The sequence below is a fragment of the Eptesicus fuscus genome, chromosome 2 (assembly GCF_027574615.1).
Source record: "Eptesicus fuscus isolate TK198812 chromosome 2, DD_ASM_mEF_20220401, whole genome shotgun sequence".
NCBI lineage: Eukaryota > Metazoa > Chordata > Mammalia > Chiroptera > Vespertilionidae > Eptesicus > Eptesicus fuscus.
In genome coordinates this window covers 113,924,265-113,941,947 of record NC_072474.1, presented here as the reverse complement: position 1 = coordinate 113,941,947, position 17,683 = coordinate 113,924,265, and the positions used below count along the sequence as shown (strand labels likewise).

Sequence of the window (17,683 nt, the reverse complement as noted above, 5' to 3'; positions counted from 1 at the left end):
GGAGAAGCTCAAACAAGAGGAAGGGAGAGGAAGAGAGAGATAGCAACATCAGTGATGAGAGAGAGTCACTGAATCGCTGCCTCCTACAAGCCCCACACTGGGGATCGAGCCTGCAACCTGGCCATATGCCCTGACCTGGGATGGAACGGAGACCCCTTGCTTCGTAGGTGGACACTCAACCACTGAGCCAAGCCAGCCGAGCAGCATTTATGTTTTAGGGTCATCGTTCAGATAGTTGTTTTTAGAAACAAAGCCTGGATGTTGCAGACGGTACGAAGCGAGTGCAGAAGGACAGGTACCAGCAGCTGCAGGCCCCGCTCTGAGAGACAGGACAACGATGTCTCACTGCTACTGGCCTAACGTGGGTGAAGAGGAAAGGGAGATCTTTGTCCTCTGACTTTGGAAATCCCATTTAACCTCACACTGGCCATGTCCAGGGTTCCAAGTCCTCCCCCTCCGGCAGAAACGTCTAGTGGCCCTGTAGCTGAGAGCTGGTGCCACACTCAGATCGAGGCAGTGAAATTCCCCCACATGTGGACCGTCCGTAACTTTAGCTTTTGCTGGGAGCAAATGGGTGAAGCCATGTTGAGTTCAGCCTTTTCATCGGGAGCCAAGGAAAGACTGAAACGGTGTTTGAGAGGAAACCCAAAGGGCTGGGTAAAGAAAGCGAAGATTACCTGTCACTTTACCTGTTACCGGTCAGCTGTCTACAGAGTGAATTTGGGGCAACATTCAAATTCTCCATCCTGAATGCCCAGGGAGAAGAAATCAAAGCTGTTGGAGAGTCAGTGGGTGCCGGAAGCCAGTTCCAGCATGTCATAATTGCAAGAGTTTCATCAAAAAGTTGATGGAACTTGGGGACACAACAAGGGCTGAGTCACATATGTTGTCACCTGTTGGGAATGGCTGAAGGCATTTCCCCAAACCTGAAAAGGTTGCATTAAATAATTGTTTGCTTCCAGACAGCTCAGGGCATCTTAATCTACATGTTATTGCCTCCTCCTGGCCAAACACCTGAACAGCCGTAGGCTATTCCCCAATCTGACAATGGATTCTGTAAACCCTACCCTTTGAAGTGTATATCTCCACCTTGCCTTAGGACAAGTTGTGTTAATAAAAAGCAAGGGGTCCTGAGACAAGGAGAACTTAGCTCCTTTAGCTAAGGCTCCTCTGACCCCCAATGCCTTTCAAAATTATCTTTCATCTCTGGACTCTTACTTAAGTTACACACAGCCTTTCTCCAGATTGCTGAACCCTTCTTAATGCCGGAACAAGAACCCCGGCAACTGGGCATCCAGGTTTGTGCAAGGCAAAGGCTGGGGGTTCAAAAATTTCATCCGTAGAGATTGTCTCTAGGATGAAGCCCACAGGCTGCTCCCTGGTGACAAGCTGACCCTCTTCTGTGAGGTGAGTGGGTGCCAGATTCCGTCACCATTTCTGGCCAGAACACCATGAAGACGGTGAAGGTTCCCGAGTGCCGGCAGGCCGATGAGCTAGGAGGACTTTGGGAGAATTCCTGGTCTGGTCCACAGACTGTTGTGTGTGTGTTGCTGGCCAGGGATTCCAGGCTCACAACGCCATCTTAGCGGCTCGTTCCCCAGTGTGTAGCGCCATGCTTGAACACGCAGTGGAGGAGAGCAGAAAGAATCACGTTGAAATCATTAAGGTGGAGCCTGAAAGGAGATGATGTCCTTCGTTTACACGGGGAAGGCTCCGAACGGGGACAAAATGGCTGGTGGTTTCCTGGCAGCCGCTGACAAGTGTGCCCAGGAGCGTTTGACGGTCGTGGGTGAGGACGCCCTCGGCAGTCACCTCTCCCCGGACAGCGCTGCAGCATTGCTCACCGTGGCTGACCTCCACAGCGCAGGTCAACTGAGAACTCGGGCGGTGGATGTCATCAGCTCTCCTGCTGAGGATGTCTTGGAGGCCTCGGGGGTTGGCCGCGGGGGGAGGGGGGCGCAGGCAATGGTGGCGTCCCATCCCCGCTCGGTGGCTGAGGTGTACCGCTCTCTGGCCTCAGCACAGGGCCCCTTTCTGGAGCCCCTACGCAGCGCCTGAAGCCGTCCTGAGATCACGCCTGCTGGACGACTCCCGTGATGTTCCCGGAGCACCAGCCACTGTGTCTCCATGGACCCAGGTGGACAGGGCGGTCTGTGGAGCTTTGACCCTGCTGTGGGGGGAAGACTGCATCTCCACCCAGATTTCTAAAACAGCTTTATTTCTTAGTGAAAATGGTGGGGGGAGTGGGAAGGGCCGGGGACTGGGGGCTGCTCGACCTGAGGAGACCCCGTGGCTCCTCGCTGTGCTCCCTCTGGCCTGACTGACTTGGATCCTGGGGGGATTCTGTGTAGGCGCTGGCCCCCAGGACACCCTGCGGTGGTGTTTGGAGAAACTTCCGGCGTCTGACTGAGCAGAACAAATCGTCAGGTGCCTATAGCAAAAAGGAACACATTCCTCTCCAGGTCCATCCGTGCTGTTGCAAATGATGGGAGTTCTTTCTTTTTTTATGGCCGCAGAGGATTCCATGGTGTAGATGTACCACGGTGCTTTTATCCACTCCTCTGCAGTTGGGCCCTTAGGCTGTTTCCAAATCTTAGCTATGGTGAATTGTGCTGCTATGAACATAGGGCTGCATATATCCTTTCTGATTGGTGTTTCAGGAAGAGATCAACCAACGAACTTGTATGCATATATGCATAATCCGTGGACACAGACAAAGTGGTGGTGAGGGGCTGGGGCTGGGTGGGAGGGCGCGAGAGAGCCATCTGGTAGAGGTTACTGGGGGGAATGGGGGACCTATGTAATACTTTCAACAATAAAGTTTTTTTACAAAGGAAAAGTAATGTTTCATTTGCCAAAAGCCCATACATATAAGAGTAAGAAGAGGTCGGGGAGCATGTGACGGGGAGAGGACCGACAAATCGCCAAAGAAACGACCGAGCCCCAGGGCCCATCCCTGGTCAACGTCCAAAAGACCCCCATTTCAGAGAGGACGGCCGCGGTCCTTCGCGTGACCTTCAGGTTTGCGTTGGCAAACGCGCAAGTGCTCACGGAGGCGGCGCGGCGGTTCGTTAAGAAGCGCTAGACGCCTGTAATCCTAGCTCAGAGGATTAGTGTGCCTTAAACAGATCCAGGTTCCGTGGGCCGCGCCAGGGGCTGCAGCTTGCAGGGATGTTATTAAAAATCCTATGGAAAGAGGCAGGAGGCCAAGCCTGACCGTCCTCGAGGACGGCGAGCGGCTCCCATCGGCCCGGCCCCAGAGCGGGGAGGCTTTCCCACGCCGTGAGCGAGGGGCGCGGTGCGCACAGCAGGCCCCGTGCGAACGGGAGACCGGGAGCGCGTGGCCATCGCGTGTGGCCGTGCCACTTACCGCGGGAGGCCCCCAGGAAGCTCGTCACCAGGTGACTCACCTGCGTCTGTGTTGGACAGTGTCGTGGTCAGAGCACTGAGCCGTGGCTCTAGCCCGGTGGGCCGTGGCCCCCTGTGCTGTTTTAGCTTTGCCGTGTTCCTGCTTTGAGCCTCCATTTCCTTACCTGCAACATGGGCGCAATGATGTGGGCCTCATGGAGCGGTCAGAAGAAGTCGGTAATGTCTGTGCACGTTCAAGGCCTTCTGTGCATGTTCAATAGCCATTGGTGACGGCTATTCTTAGCGTCCTTCGTGTGACTATGGCCTCTCTTCCAGCTCTGAACTCACGAGAGTGTCCACGTTACGAGGACACGTGGCGTGGAGCACAGCGTGTGGACTCAGTGGGAAGGTGAGGAAGGGCACACGTGGGTCTGAGGAAGTAGGAAGCAGGGAACCCTGGAGGGCTGTCCACAGGGAGGAACATGCTGGGTTGGCACTCAGGGAGGACTGATGGGGGGGGGGTTGTGCCAAAGGGACTAGAAGATGAGAAAGGCCGACGTTGGCAAATCGGCTCAGAGACATCACAGCAATACGGGCAGAGGGGAGGGAGGTGGGAGCCACCTCAGGACAGCTAAGGAACCCGTGAAGACGAAATACAGGGACCCAACCCCACGGTGCGGGGTGGGGGGGCGGGGAACGCTGAGAAAATGGATGTGGAAGATAGCACGTCTCAAAAAGGGGGAGAAGGTGAGTAGGTTTACAGCTGGGCGTACGTGAAACACAGTTTATTCTTGTGTTACTACTTATTATTATTACCCTAGAGGCCCGATGCACACAATTCGTGCAAGAGTAGGCCTTCCTTCCCCCGGCTGCCGGCACCGGCTTCCCTCCGGCACCCGGGACCCGGGCTTCCCTCGCAGCCCCGGCTTTGTCCGGAAGGATGTCCGGTCTGATTAGCATATTACGCTTTTATTATTGTTGTATTATTTCCCATATGAACAACTGTAAACCTACTTTTGCCCCACCCTGTACAGTGGTAGAAATAAAACGAAAGGTTTTGAAGCCAACTAGAGGGAAGTGGCAAAGAAAGACAGAAGGAAATGAACAGGGAAAAAATGGAAGAAAGGGGCTCTCGTTAGAGGTTCAATCTATGAATAATAGAGATTACCGAAGAGAAGAAAATAAAGCAGAAGAGGACATCTTCAAAGAAATAACCTTCAAGAATACTTTCTGAAAGCATGAGTTTTCTGATAGGAAGAGCCCATTGGGTGCCCAGCGCAATGGAACAAACAGGACAGAGAAGATGGCACCGTCTTCCAGAGAGAGAGAAACAGGTCACGTGCACAGGACCAGGGGCTGTGACAGGGTCAGGGTGAAGGGAGGCGACACTCTTGAATTCGACACCTGGCCCAGCTGTCCATCACCATGAGCAGAGACTATCTGCAGACTCGGGCGGTCTTTAAAATCTGCCTCCCGTGTGCTCTCTCAGAAAGCTACAGGAGGATGTGCATTTTTAAAAGGAGTAAACCAATGAAGAAAAGATGCGGCATGTAGGAAAACAGGATCCATTGGAACCAGGAGAGAAACCATGGGAACCCCAGGCCCACAGGGACGGAGGAGCCACACTAGAATGATACATTCAGCCTGGGCTGGCTCAGGTCCGAACCCTCCCAGAGAGCCTTCTGAGGGGGAAAATGTACAGAAAATTGTTGTGTCTGGGTAGCACTTACATTTCTATCTAATAAAAGAGTAATATGCAAATTGACCATCACTCCAAGACACAAGATGGCTGCCCCCATGTGGTCAAAGATGGCTGCCCCCATGTGGACACAAGATGTCCACCACAAGATGGCCAGCAGGGGAAGGCAGTTGGGAGGGACTAGGTCTGCAAGGGAGGGCAGTTGTGGGCAGTTAGGGGTGACCAAGCCTGCAGGGGAGGGCAGTTAGGGGTGACCAGGCCAGCTAGGAGGGCAATTGGGGTTGACCAGGCCAGCAGAGGAGGGCAGTTGGGGCAGACCAGGCCAGCAAGGGAGGGCAGTTGTGGGCAGTTAGGGGTGACCAAGCCAGCAGAGGAGGGCAGTTGGGGGTGACCAGGCCAGCAGAGGAGGGCAGTTGGGGCAGACCAGGCCAGCAGAGGAGGGCAGTTGGGGGGCACCCAGGCCTGCAGGGGAGGGCAGTTGGGGGGGACCAGGACTGCAGGGGAAGGCAGTTGTGGGCAATCAGGCCTGCAGGGAGGGCAGTTATGGGCAACCAGACTGGCAGGAGAGGGCAGTTAGGGGTGACCAGGCCAGCAGGGGAGGGCAGTTAGGGGCAATTGGGCCAACTGGGGAGCAGTTAGGCATCAATCAGGCTGTCAGGGGAGTGGTTAGGGAGTGATCAGGCTGGCAGGCAGAAGCGGTTAGGGGCAATCAGGCAGAGGCAGGTGAGCGGTTTGGAGCCAGCAGTCCTGGATTGTGAGAGGGATGTCCAACCACCTGTTTAGGCCTGATCCCACCAGGCCTAAATGGGCTGTTGGACACCCCTCAAGGGGTCCCAGATTGGAGAGGGTGCAGTCTGGGCTGAGGGACAACCCCCAACCCCCGTGCACGAATTTTGTGCACCGGGCCTCTAGTATCAATCATAATAATGTACAGGCACTATGGATCTGAGAAAATTAATGTTGAAATGCACTGGGAAGCTGGAAGGCTGGCGGGAGAGGAGGGGGGCAGGGAGAGATGCAGAGGAAAGAAGACCCAACCCCAGCCATCCACGGTGGGAGGCAAAAGAGACACGTCAAGAAGCAGCAGCACAAGCACGTTATTTCCTAACACGAAGGTCATGACAGGAAAAGAGAAGGAAAGTAGAGCCGAAAGCCGCGACCTCCGGGGAAAGAGCGCAGGGCGGGCAGGAGACGGCTGATCTCTGCAGGCCCTGGGCATGCCTGGGCCCTTAAGCTGGAGACGTGTATTTGGACCAAAGTAACGTTTAAAGAAGGGAGAAATAGTTACGTTTGCAGACCTGGGGAAAACACACACACAAGAGAAACTCATTCTCCACTCAGGTGAGAACCGGGACGAGAAAGAGCGGGGGTTGCCATGGCAGAGGGCCCTTCGCCAGACAGGAAACATTTGAGAACTCGTCCCGGCTCCGCACAAACGCTCCGTGTGATTTGGGGCAAGTCCCACCAAGGCTGTTTGCTTCCGCTTCGGTCCTGGAGCAAGGCAGGTGCGACTAGAGGGTCCCAGCAGTCCCGCCGGAGCCTGTGTTCTGTGCCCTCGGCGCTCAGAGTGGGAGGACAGCCCCTTGCCGGGCAAGGTCACAGAAAAGGCACCCGGTGGCAAGGCAGCGTGCAGAGGCCAGACAGCTCAGAAGGCTCCGGGCAGGGCTCATCCCTCAGCCCGGTAGGCAGGTCTGCGCTGGCCTCCCGCTCAGTCTGGAGAGCGGCCCAAGGGCAGGTCCGTGTCCGGAAGCCTCTTCCTGGCGCGTCCAGTGCAGGTGGGGTACCTGAGGCTCGGGGTCCCCGGTCCTGTGCTCTCTGCTTGAAGTTTCCCCATCGGCCATCACTGACTCTGCTGGAGACACGTGGTGCCGGGGACCCGCATGTCCACGGAGCCGCTGCGGGACCGCCCAGGGGGCCGAGGGCCAGGCGCGGTGAGCGCCCCTCACACGCAGCCCGCCCCCAGGAGGGCTGCTTCGCTTGGGGGAATCAAAGCCGCTGGAAAGCTCTTTGTGGCAAATCAAAACAACACGGCACCCCGCTCTGGTGGCGGGTTGTTTATGGAGAATCCGGCGGCTTAAGAGCGGCGGGAACACGAGGGCCCGCGGTCTTGGGCCGATCCTCGAAGAATTTCTATTCTAAGCCGCCTGGCCGCCGCTGCGGGCAGGAGCTGTGAGCGAGAGCTGCGGGCAGGAACCCGTGTTTTAAACAGGGAGCCAGCAAAGCCTCGGCTTCTCATACACGAGGCACCCAGATACTCTGGGGAAGAAACAAAACTTCCACTGAGTGAAGGAATCCTCGTGTCCACGTGAGCCTTCGAGAAGAGACGCTGCCTTCTGCCTGTGGCCAACGTGGCCCCATCCCAGACTCCCCCACCCGCCCCGCCCCCCTCTTTTAAAACACTTTCATGCAATCCAATAAAATAAATGAAAGCTAGAGACGCCCGGGCTTAATATTCAGGGGATCTAATTCAAGTACAGCCAGTTGGACGACTTCCCTGTTAATCAGAAGAAGAACAACGTTTTTCTCCTCGTTTTCTTTGCAGAACAAAGTGGATGCTCTGCTTAGGGAGGCCGCATGGGTGTGAGCTCACTACCTCTCCCAGGGAAGGCTGGACACAGATTGCCCCCTGCCCGACGGTGTGAGAACCCCTGAGCGCCTCCCTGGGAATCCAGATCCCCAGGCCCTCGGGGATTTGGGGCAAGTCCCACCAGATGCAAGCCCCCACTTCCTCTGTCCCTTCCCAGCTCCAGGGCCCTCATTCTTCGGACAGTTCTCAGAAGCACTCACGCCTCTCCTGTCCCCACCCAGGGCTTAGGGCTGGTCCATCCTCTTGTCCGTCATCTGGTTCCACATACCCATCCCTATGGCAAAGTCTATCAGATCACACATCTCATTTATTTTGCAAATTTATTTTTTTTATCTTTATTGTTGGGAGTATTACAGGTGTCCCCTTTTTATTCTCCCCATTGACCCCTCCGCCCGGTTGCTGCCCTGCCCCAGGCCTTCACCACACTACGTATTGTCTGTGTCCACAGGTAATGCATGTATGCATATAAGTTCTTTGGTTAATCTCTTCCCGCCCTCCTACCCTCCTTCCCTCTGAGATCCGTCAGTCTGTTCCATGTTTCCATGCCTCTGGTTCTATTTTATTCATCAGTTTATTTTGTTCATTAGATTCCTTGTTCGTTTATTTTTATATTCAATTGTTGATAGACATGTATTTGTTGCCATTTAATTGTTCAATCTTCTTCTTCTTCTTCAAGAAGACACTTTACTTCATGTAATCCTGGTTTGGTGGTGATGAACTCCTTCAGCTTTTTCTTGTCTGTGAAGTTCTTTATCTGACCTTTGATTCTAAAGGAGAGCTTCGCTGGGTAGAGTAATCTTAGTTGTAGGGTCCTTGCTTTTCATCACTTGGAGTATTTCTTGCCACTCCCTTCTGTCTGCCAAGTTTCTATTGGGAAATCAGCTGACAGTCGTATGGGTGCTCCCTTGTAAGTAACTAACTGCTTTTCTCTTGCTGCTTTTAAGGTTCTCGCTTTGTCTTTAATCTTCGGCATTTTAATTATGATGTGTCTTGGTATGGGCCTCAACATAAAAAAGTGCCAGTTGGAAATGAAGGATACACTAACTGAAATGAAGAATAATTTACAGGGAATCAACAGTAGAATAGAGGATTCTGAGAATCAAATCAGCGATTTGGAATATGAGGAAGCAAAAACACACCCAATCAGAACAGTACAAAGAGAAAATAATCCAAAAATATGAAGATAGTGTAAGGAGCCTCTGGGACAACTTCAAGCATTTCAACATTCGCATCCCAGAGTGCCGGAAGGAAATCATGCACTTTTTTTTTTTTTTAATATATTTCATTGATTTTTTTTTTTTACAGAGAGAAAGGGACAGGGATAGAGAGTTAGAAATATCGATGAGAGAGAAACATCGATCAGCTGCCTCCTTACACACTCCCTACTGGGTATGTGCCTTGACCAGAATCGAACCTGGGACCCTTCAGTCCACAGGCTGATGCTCTGTCCACTGAGCCAAACTGGTGAGGGCAAATCATGCACTTTTGTTGTTGTTGTTGTTAACCTTCACCGGAGGATATTTTTCCATTGAGAGAAACACATCGATTGGTTGCCTCCTGCATGTGCTCCGACCAGGGCCCAGGCTGGGGAGGAGCCTGCAACCGAGGTATGTGCTCTTGACTGGAATCGAACCCAGGACCCTTTGGTCCTCAGGCTGACACTCTATCCACTGAGCCAAACCAGCCAGGGCAAAATCATGTGGTTTAAATGTGCACAGTTTACTGTATGTCAATTACACTCCAAGAAGCTGTTTTTAAAAGAAGTTCATCAGGTTGTCTGCATGCAAATTCTGCTTTCCCAACCACCTCCAAAGGCAATGAAGGGCGAACGCACATGTCAGGGTGTGTAGGCTGAGCTGCTATAACCCCAAGTTCCTAAAACACTCCCCAAGAGGGGAGCTTCCTCTTCTATCTCAGGACAGCCCAGAGGAAGGCAGGCAGCCCTGGTGGGCAGGGGTCTCACTCCACAAGGTCACCTGGGGACCAGTTCCTTCCATCCTGCTGTTCCACACCCACATGACGGAGGCTGACAATCCATGGCTGTCCACGGCTACATTTCAGCCTACAAGGAAGCGAAAAGAGAGAAATTGGAGGGCAAGCAATTTCCTCTTAGGGAAGCGTGGCAAACATGGCACACACTGCTTCCACTCACATTCATCGGTGAGAACAGGGTCATGGGGCCACACCTAGTTGCAAGGGAAGCTGGGAAATGTAGTCTCTGGATATTACAACAAGGTGGGGGGAGTTCTCTGTTCTCACCTGAGTGGAGAACGGTTAGCCATCTCTGCCCTTTGTTTTGGGAGAGAAAGTATGAAGAAAGCAAATCACAAGTCTCAATAAATTGTATTGCCACATAGAGTAGGTCTCAAGAACTGCAATGTTCTTTTTTTTTTTTAAATATATTTTATTGATTTTTTACAGAGAGGAAGGGAGAGTGATAGAGAGTCAGAAACATCGATGAGAGAGAAACATCGATGAGCTGCCTCCTGCACACTCCCTACTGAGGATGTGCCCGCAACCAAGGTACATGCCCTTGACCGGAATCGAACCTGGGACCCTTCAGTCCGCAGGCCGACGCTCTATCCACTGAGCCACACCGGCTAGGGCTGCAATATTCTTTACTGTAGTAAATGGTGTGTTAGTTCCTGGCACTGCCATGACAATGTGGCTCAAGTAATACACGTTGACTGTCTCACAGCTCTGGAGGGTGAAGTCCAAGCTCAAGGTGTCGCAGGCATGGTTCCTTCCGAGGGCCGTGAGGGAAGATTTGTTCCAGGCGTCCCTCCTGGCTTCCTGTGGCCTCAAGCATCCCTGGGCTTGTAGACAATGTTCTCCTGTGTCTTCACATTGCCTTCCCTCTGTGGGCGGTGTCCCTGCCTCTCCAACAAGGACTCACCCTACTCCAGCATGACCTCATCTTAACGAACTGTAGCTGCAAAGACCCTATTGCCAAATAAGGTCACGTACTGGGGGTTAGGACTTCAAGTATACATTTTAGGGGAACACGGATGAACCCATAACGCATGGGGAAAGAACGGAATTTGGAGTCAGGAAACGCAAGTTTTCCTCCCAGCCCTGCCGTTGGCTGGATGTGTGGTTTTCATGTCAAGTCTGGTCTCATGAACCTCATGGGCAAGGATGAGGTCACCCCCCTGCTCACGGGGCTGGGGAGGGACCTGCCTCCCACCCTTCTCTGACTATAGGTCAGCTCCAGAGGAGAATGAGCCTTCTAGCACAAACCCCTCTTCTCTCTCTCTCTCTCTCTCTCTCTCTCTCTCTCAAAATATATTTTTATTGATTTCAGAGAGGAAGGGAGAGGGAGAGAGAAATAGAAGCATCAACGTTGAAAGAATCATTCATCGGCTGCCTCCTGCACTCTCCACACTGGGGATGGAGCCCGCAACCCGGGCCTGTGCCCTGACCAGGAATAGAACTGTGACCTCCTGGTTCAGAGGTCAACACTCAACCCCTGAGCCACGCTGGCTGGGTTGAGTGTCGACCTCTGAACCGACACTGCCTCCTGCACATACTGGGCATTCCCTCTCTTTTTCGAATTAAACTTTGGGGAGGGTTCCCCACACGGCTCACAGCAGAAGGGGCCTCTTGGAGAGAGACTCCACCACGGGCAACATACCTTCAATTTCCTTCAAGGGAGAAAAACGCTTTTGGTCCACAGATGGGTAATTGTATTCACTGTTTCCAAATGTCAAAATGCCAGCCTGGGCCCGCTTTCTGCGGAGATCAAACGGGCTCCCCGGGCCCCCTTTCTACTGATGTGGGTGTGCGCTTAGCCACGGCGTGAAAAGCTGGTCTCTGAGCAGCGTGGGCTTGGCAGACTGCGTCGCTCACACAGCGAAGGCGAGATCGGGCGCCTGCCCTCCTCCTATGTCAGACATGAAGCCACGTCCACCCAGGGAAACCCTTCAAGCTCCCAAAAATGTACCGTCTACGTTACCCCAAAACCTGGGCATCTCTGAGCAAATGCTACGGTGGTGATCGGATCACAAAATGTGAACGTATCAAACCAACATGTTGTACACCTTAAACCTACGCAACGTTATGTGTCAATTATATTTCAACCAGAGGCAGGCAGCGCCACAGGGTCAAGGTGCAGTGAGGCCTGGTGACCTTGGGGGTCATACAGCCCTGGGTGGAAGCCTGGCCCACTGACCCACTGTGGGTCCTTGCACCCAACTGTGAACTCCTCAATGGTGGGGCCTGTCCGTAGGGCTCTCCGCCTGCTTCCCAATGTCCAGTCCAGGGCCCGGCACACAGGAGGCTGGATGGTGGTGGATGGCGAGATAGAAAGGTGGATGCACAGAAGGATGGACAAGGGGATGGAAGCATGGGTGGGTGGATGGGTGGGTGGATGAAGGAGAGATGGGTGGGAGGGTGGATGCCTGGATGCATGGGTGGATAGATGGATGATGGATGATGGATGGATGGATGGATGGATGGGTGGGTGGGTGGCTGCATGGAAGGATGGGTGGATGGGTGGATGGGTGGATAGGAGAGATGCATGGAAGGATGGGTGGATGGATAGATTTCAGAACTAAGAGAGGCTGGTCAACTCAATACACCTCTTCCTCTCCACGTGAGCAGAGGCCTGGGCGGGGGGCGGGACTTGCTGAAGACACAGTCAGTCAAGCCCAGGGTGGAGGGCTCTGGCCCTTTTTAGCTCGCCCCTCCCTCCCCTTAAGTTCCCTGATGTTCTGTCTCCCTTGGGTGGTACCGGGGCTTACAGCAGAGAATCCTATGTAATAAAAGGCCAGCGGCCACAAGTGTAACGACCAGAATGACCGCTGGACCAGCTGCCATGAGGTGCATTGACCACCTCTCGGTCCTGCCGCCCCCCCCCCCTCCACCGCCGCAGGCTCCGATCGCAGCATGGTGAACGGAGGGTGGCAGCCTGGAGTGTAGTTTGAGAATCGTACCAATGCCCACAGCCGAGTGAGGAGAGGGCGGGGCAGGGAGCCTGGAAGGCCATGGAAGGTTCCTCACCTACACTCTTCCACAGGAGCTCGGGGCACTGCACAGGCGGTCAGGCGGCCTGGCCACAGGACCAGCGACAGACAGAGAAGCCGGAGTGCCGCGGCTCTGGTTCAGACAGCGGAGTAAGTTGTCTACGCCCTGGCCCGGCGCCGAGGCCACGGGCCCTCCGGCAAGCTTGTCATTCCACAGTGGAGGGAGCGCTGCTGGCTGAGCGACGGTGGGCAAGCTACTTAACCTCTCTGTGCCCTAATCACTTGTGGCCTTGCCCGGTGACCGCAGGGACTCCCGCAGCCTGGTCCGAGTGGACTTCTTACCCTAAGAAAGATGCTTCAGACAGAAGCAAAGGGAGGAGCAAGAGCTGGGCATCAGGGGAACCCCCAGGCCAAGGTCAGGGCTGGCAGGAGGGAAACGGCCGGGTCAGCAGAATCCACCCAGCCTGTGGCCACTCAGCAGCGAATGCTGGCGGAGGCCGGGGCTGTGGGCATTGGCACGATTCTCAAACGAGCCCTGCAACGTAGGAGCCACTGTCATCCCAATCTACGCATGGCTTCTGGCTCCGAGGTGACTGAGTAAGAATTTCGTCTGGGGAGGAGGGACCAGGACACTCCAGGCAGAGGCGCCGCATGGCAAAGGCTGAGGGTGAGACACAGACAGGCGAGCTGACTGAGAAAGCAGGCGTGGGCAGGCGGGCAGGCGGGCAGGTGGGCAGGCGGGCAGGCAGGGAGGCGGGAAAGTGGGCAGGCGGGAAGGTGGGCAGGCGAGCAGGCGGGCAGGCGGGCAGGCAGGAAGGTGGGCAGGCGGGAAGGCGGGAAGGTGGGCAGGTGGGCAGGTGGGCAGGCGGGCGGGCAGGAAGGTGGGTAGGCGGGCGGGCGGGCAGGCGGGCAGGTGGGCGGAGCTGCAGCTGTACATGTCCTCCAGCCGGTGCTCCTGGAATTTTCAACATAACCCATGCAGTGTTTGGGGACATCTGATTTTAGTCTTTGCTTAGAATTTTTAAAAAGCAACTAAAGCACTTCTTAACGAAAGTTTGGCAGATCAGGACATAAGCCAACTGGGAAGGGAAAGTCAGTTCTTTCTCGTTTCAGAGAGCAAACGCTCACTTCGCCCGAGGAGCAGCAAACAGCCTCTCTGGGCCTCAGTGTTCCCATCTGTAAATGGGGCAGGTGATAGTTCCCAGGAGGGAATCGCTATAAAAACCAGGTTCCCAGGCAAAGTCACTTCCCGAGGGGCAAGCCCCTCCTCCCACGGGCCTTGCGGGATGAAAGAAAAGGCGTCAGTAAAAGTCTGCCATTCTCCAAGGACAAAGGCCCGAGCCAGGAGTGGGCTTAGGGAGCAGCTGACGCCCGGGAGGGGAGATACGGGCCGCAGAGTGGAGCCAGGGAGGAGCGGACAGAGGAGGCCGAGGGAACCCGAGGGGGCCTAGGAAGGCAGAAGCAGGGGCGGGAAAATAAATCCCCCCCCAGACCATGGGACCAGGAGACTGGTGTTTAGAAAGCAGCTTAGTGACTTGAGAATGTGCTTGCCGAATATGAAGAAAGGGGGGAGATGACAAGAGAAAAATCGCACGCATGAAGTTCCGGTATTTTCCAAGGGAAATATACGTGCGGAGGAAAAAGAGTGGAAAGAACTTTGCTCAAGGAAAGCATCAGGTGCGGAATGTCGGCTTCTGAGTTTCTAGGCCAGTGGTCGGCAAACTCATTAGTCAACAGAGCCAAATATCAACAGTACAACAATTGAAATTTCTTTTGAGAGCCAAGTTTTTTAAACTTAAACTTCTTCTAACGCCACTTCTTCAAAATAGACTCGCCCAGGCCGTGGTATTTTGTGGAGGAGCCACACTCAAGGGGCCAAAGAGCCGCATGTGGCTCGCGAGCCGCGGTTTGCCGACCCCACAGTTCTATGCGATTCTTCCAATTGGCCAATTTCTCTAGGGAGGGCCTGTTACACGTGGAACCCAGAAAAGAGAAATGTTAAGAAATGAGGAATAGGGACCACACTTGGAGAGGGGGGTCTTGAAAGGGGTGCTTAAGTTAAAATGGGTCATAGGGGTGAGCCCTCTGGGATCTGATGGTGTCCTCACAAGAAGAGAAGGTTAGGACACGGGCGTGGGCAGAGGGACAACCACGTGAGGACACGGGGAGAAGACAGCCGTCGCCACGCCCAGGAGGGAGGCCTCAGGAGGAGCCATCCTGCCCACACCGTGACCTCACACTTGGAGCCTCTGGAATTTTAAGAAAGTTCATTTCTGCTGTTTAAGCCACCCCCGCTGACTAAGACACCTCCCTGCACTGGTCAGGGATCAGCAGAACCGGGGCCACGGGCGGCAGCGCCTCCCAGCTGAGCCTGGCCCGAGAGCATTGCCTCAAAGGAGCCCGAGTGCCCCGGAGTTTTGTGGTTGGTTGTGACGCAGCATCACCAGGCCATCGCAGACTGATACAGGGCGCCAGTGGGCCTTCGAAGTGCCAGGACATCGTCCCACACAGGGCTTTAAGTTGGCAGTGACTTTCTCCTGATATGGAATTGGGGGGGGGGGGGGAAGGGGCCCCTTGCCTTTATGACTTAAAACCACAGTCAGGACAGTAACAGCAACAACAACAAAAAAGAGCAGGAAAGCACAGGTTCTGAATTCAAATCCAAGCTTTACCACTCGCTGGCTGAGCGACGGTGGGCAAGCTACTTAACCTCTCTGTGCCCTAATCACTCAGGTAATAATACCCAGATCATGGGCCTGTGTGAGGCGAGGGTGAGTAGTACCCGCACATGTAAGCGTTAGCTATTTCTACGCGTTGAGCACCGACTGCATGCCCGGCTCCGGCGGGGAGCCCTCACTCTGTTATGGCTCATCCTCTCAATACATCTACCAGCCCCATTTTGCCAATTAGCTCAGAGGGGTGAATCCATCCACTGCTCTCCATCAACAGTTCCATCCCTGGTCCAAAATCTGGAGTGCACGTCCTCCAGCGCCCCTCCCTGTCCTCCTCGGATCTCAGCCCAGTCGCTACCTCTTCAGAGACATTCTCCTGACCAGCCCTCCCTACCCAGCCCATCCCCGCACTGCACCTTCCACAACACCATGTGCCTCTTCAGCGGAGCTGTGCCAGTCAGGATAGGCCAGGCTCTGCCGCAGTAACAAACAGGCCCTCATCTCCGTGGGTTACCAAAGGTTTACTTCTCCCTTTTGCTACATGTTCCTTGTGGCAGGGGGTGAGGGGCAGGGCTAACTCATCATGGTCACCCTGGGACCCAGGCCTAGCCGAGGCTTCGTCTCCACACATGCTCCCACGTTCCCAGTGGGAAGGGACTGTGGCCAGTGGTGACTGGCTTTAAAGCTTCCACTCATCCCTGAGACAGGGGACCCTTGGGTTCACATGTCATCGGCCAAAGCAAGTCATGGCCCGATGCAGCTTCAAAGGGCGTGGGGGAGTGCAGTCCTATCATGTGTCGGACACATGATGGGGGGTGGGGGGGGGTGGGCACACTCTTTGGGGAACGTCACTGGTCATTGCCACCATAGCATTTACCCCCAGCTGTGAACTTAGGTGCGTTTCTGCGACTGGTTTCTGTCTGTCTCTCCCTGGAGCAGAGGTCCCGGGAAGGGGGTCCTGTCTGGTTTTGCTCATGATGACACCCCTGAGTACGTTATTGAGAAGTGACTGTTCTAAAGTCAGCCTGTGAGGAGCTCTGGATTCGGACCCAGGGCTCTCTGACATAAAGCCTTTTGCCCACACCCGTTGCCCAGGGTTAGAATTCTATTACCGAGAGCCTGCGTGTGGTGCTCTCGCACTAAGTCTTGCTTATCTGTTTCTGGTTCCGAAAGGGTTGAGGGGGGAGCGGTGTGGTTAATGTATACCTCCGTGGGAACTCAGTTAATCAGGTTTCCTAGTTTTCCCTCTCAGAACCCGGCTGACCTCCACCTCAGACACCGAGGCATCCGGTGGGGGTTGTGGCCGGGACGAGGTTTTCATGCGATGGGAGTGGAGACCGGGGAGGAGGCGGGGCTCGCTGGGGAGCCTGTCCTCCCTGGGGACACTGTGAGACCGATGACACTCCTCGGCCGGGCCGCGTCCTCGTTTTGCCCACAGTGGACTCCGTGCAAAATGGCACAACGCTTGGACAAGCCTGGTTTCTTCCTCAGCAGGCGTGAGCTCTAAGCAACTCGGTCTCGGGGCTACAAACTCCCATGCCAGCCCTGACCGGTGTGGCTCCGTGGATAGGGCGTCGGCCTGCGGACTGAGGGGTCCCAGGTTCGATTCCGGTCAAGGGCATGTACCTTGGTTGCGGGCACATCCCCAGTTGGAGGTGTGCAGGAGGCAGCTGATCGATGTTTCTCTCTCATCGATGCTTCTAACTCTCCATCCCTCTCCCTTCCTCTCTGTAAAAAATCAATAAAATATATATTTTTAAAAAAATCCCATGCAAGCGGAATAGGGAAGACAAGGCGCCTACAAAACAGAACGAAGTTCCCTCTTCTTACCTGTGGTCAGAAGGAATTTTGCCAAGAGTAAGCAGGCCCTGGGTATAAATACTTCCACTAAACATCCTCCTTCCCACCCCACCCCCACCCCACACATACCCCGGAATCCTCGGGGTCTTGTTCAATGGGATACCAAAGCGCCCTCTTGTGGAGGACCTGGGAACTACAAGTCGACCACCGCCCTCGCTGGCCAAGCACACCCCTGGCATCTGGCAAAGGCAAGTCCTTGTTTTGCAAAGTACGTTTCCAAAGACTTCTTCTTCTTTTGTCGCCAACCACAAGCATTCCCAGCGCCCTGTGGGGTGGCTGCGAGATGTGCCTTCGCCCTGGGTCGTTCGGGGTTTGGGAGGAGCGAGGAGGTGAAGCTGTCCCGAAGTTCTCGGTAATCACAACCTTTCCCAGCTGCCAGCTTGCGTTGCCCCGTGGACGAGGCGGAGACTCTCCAGTTCTCAAGGAAAATAGAAGACATACTTGGGACGTTTGGGGCAGGGGCGGGGGGGGGGGGGAGTGTTAATTCAGCACAGACATTTTTGCTTGGAGAATCTCAAGAATTCAGCAGCCAGCCTCCCCCTCCCCGCCCCCC

At 54.6% G+C, this 17,683-nt stretch overlaps 1 pseudogene; it reads left to right on the top strand.

Annotated features, from left to right (window-relative positions):
- Nucleotides 1–429: 429 nt before the first annotated feature.
- LOC103294538 (speckle-type POZ protein-like) lies at nucleotides 430–2,205 on the top strand (annotated as a pseudogene).
- The last annotated feature ends 15,478 nt before the right edge of the window (nucleotides 2,206–17,683 follow it).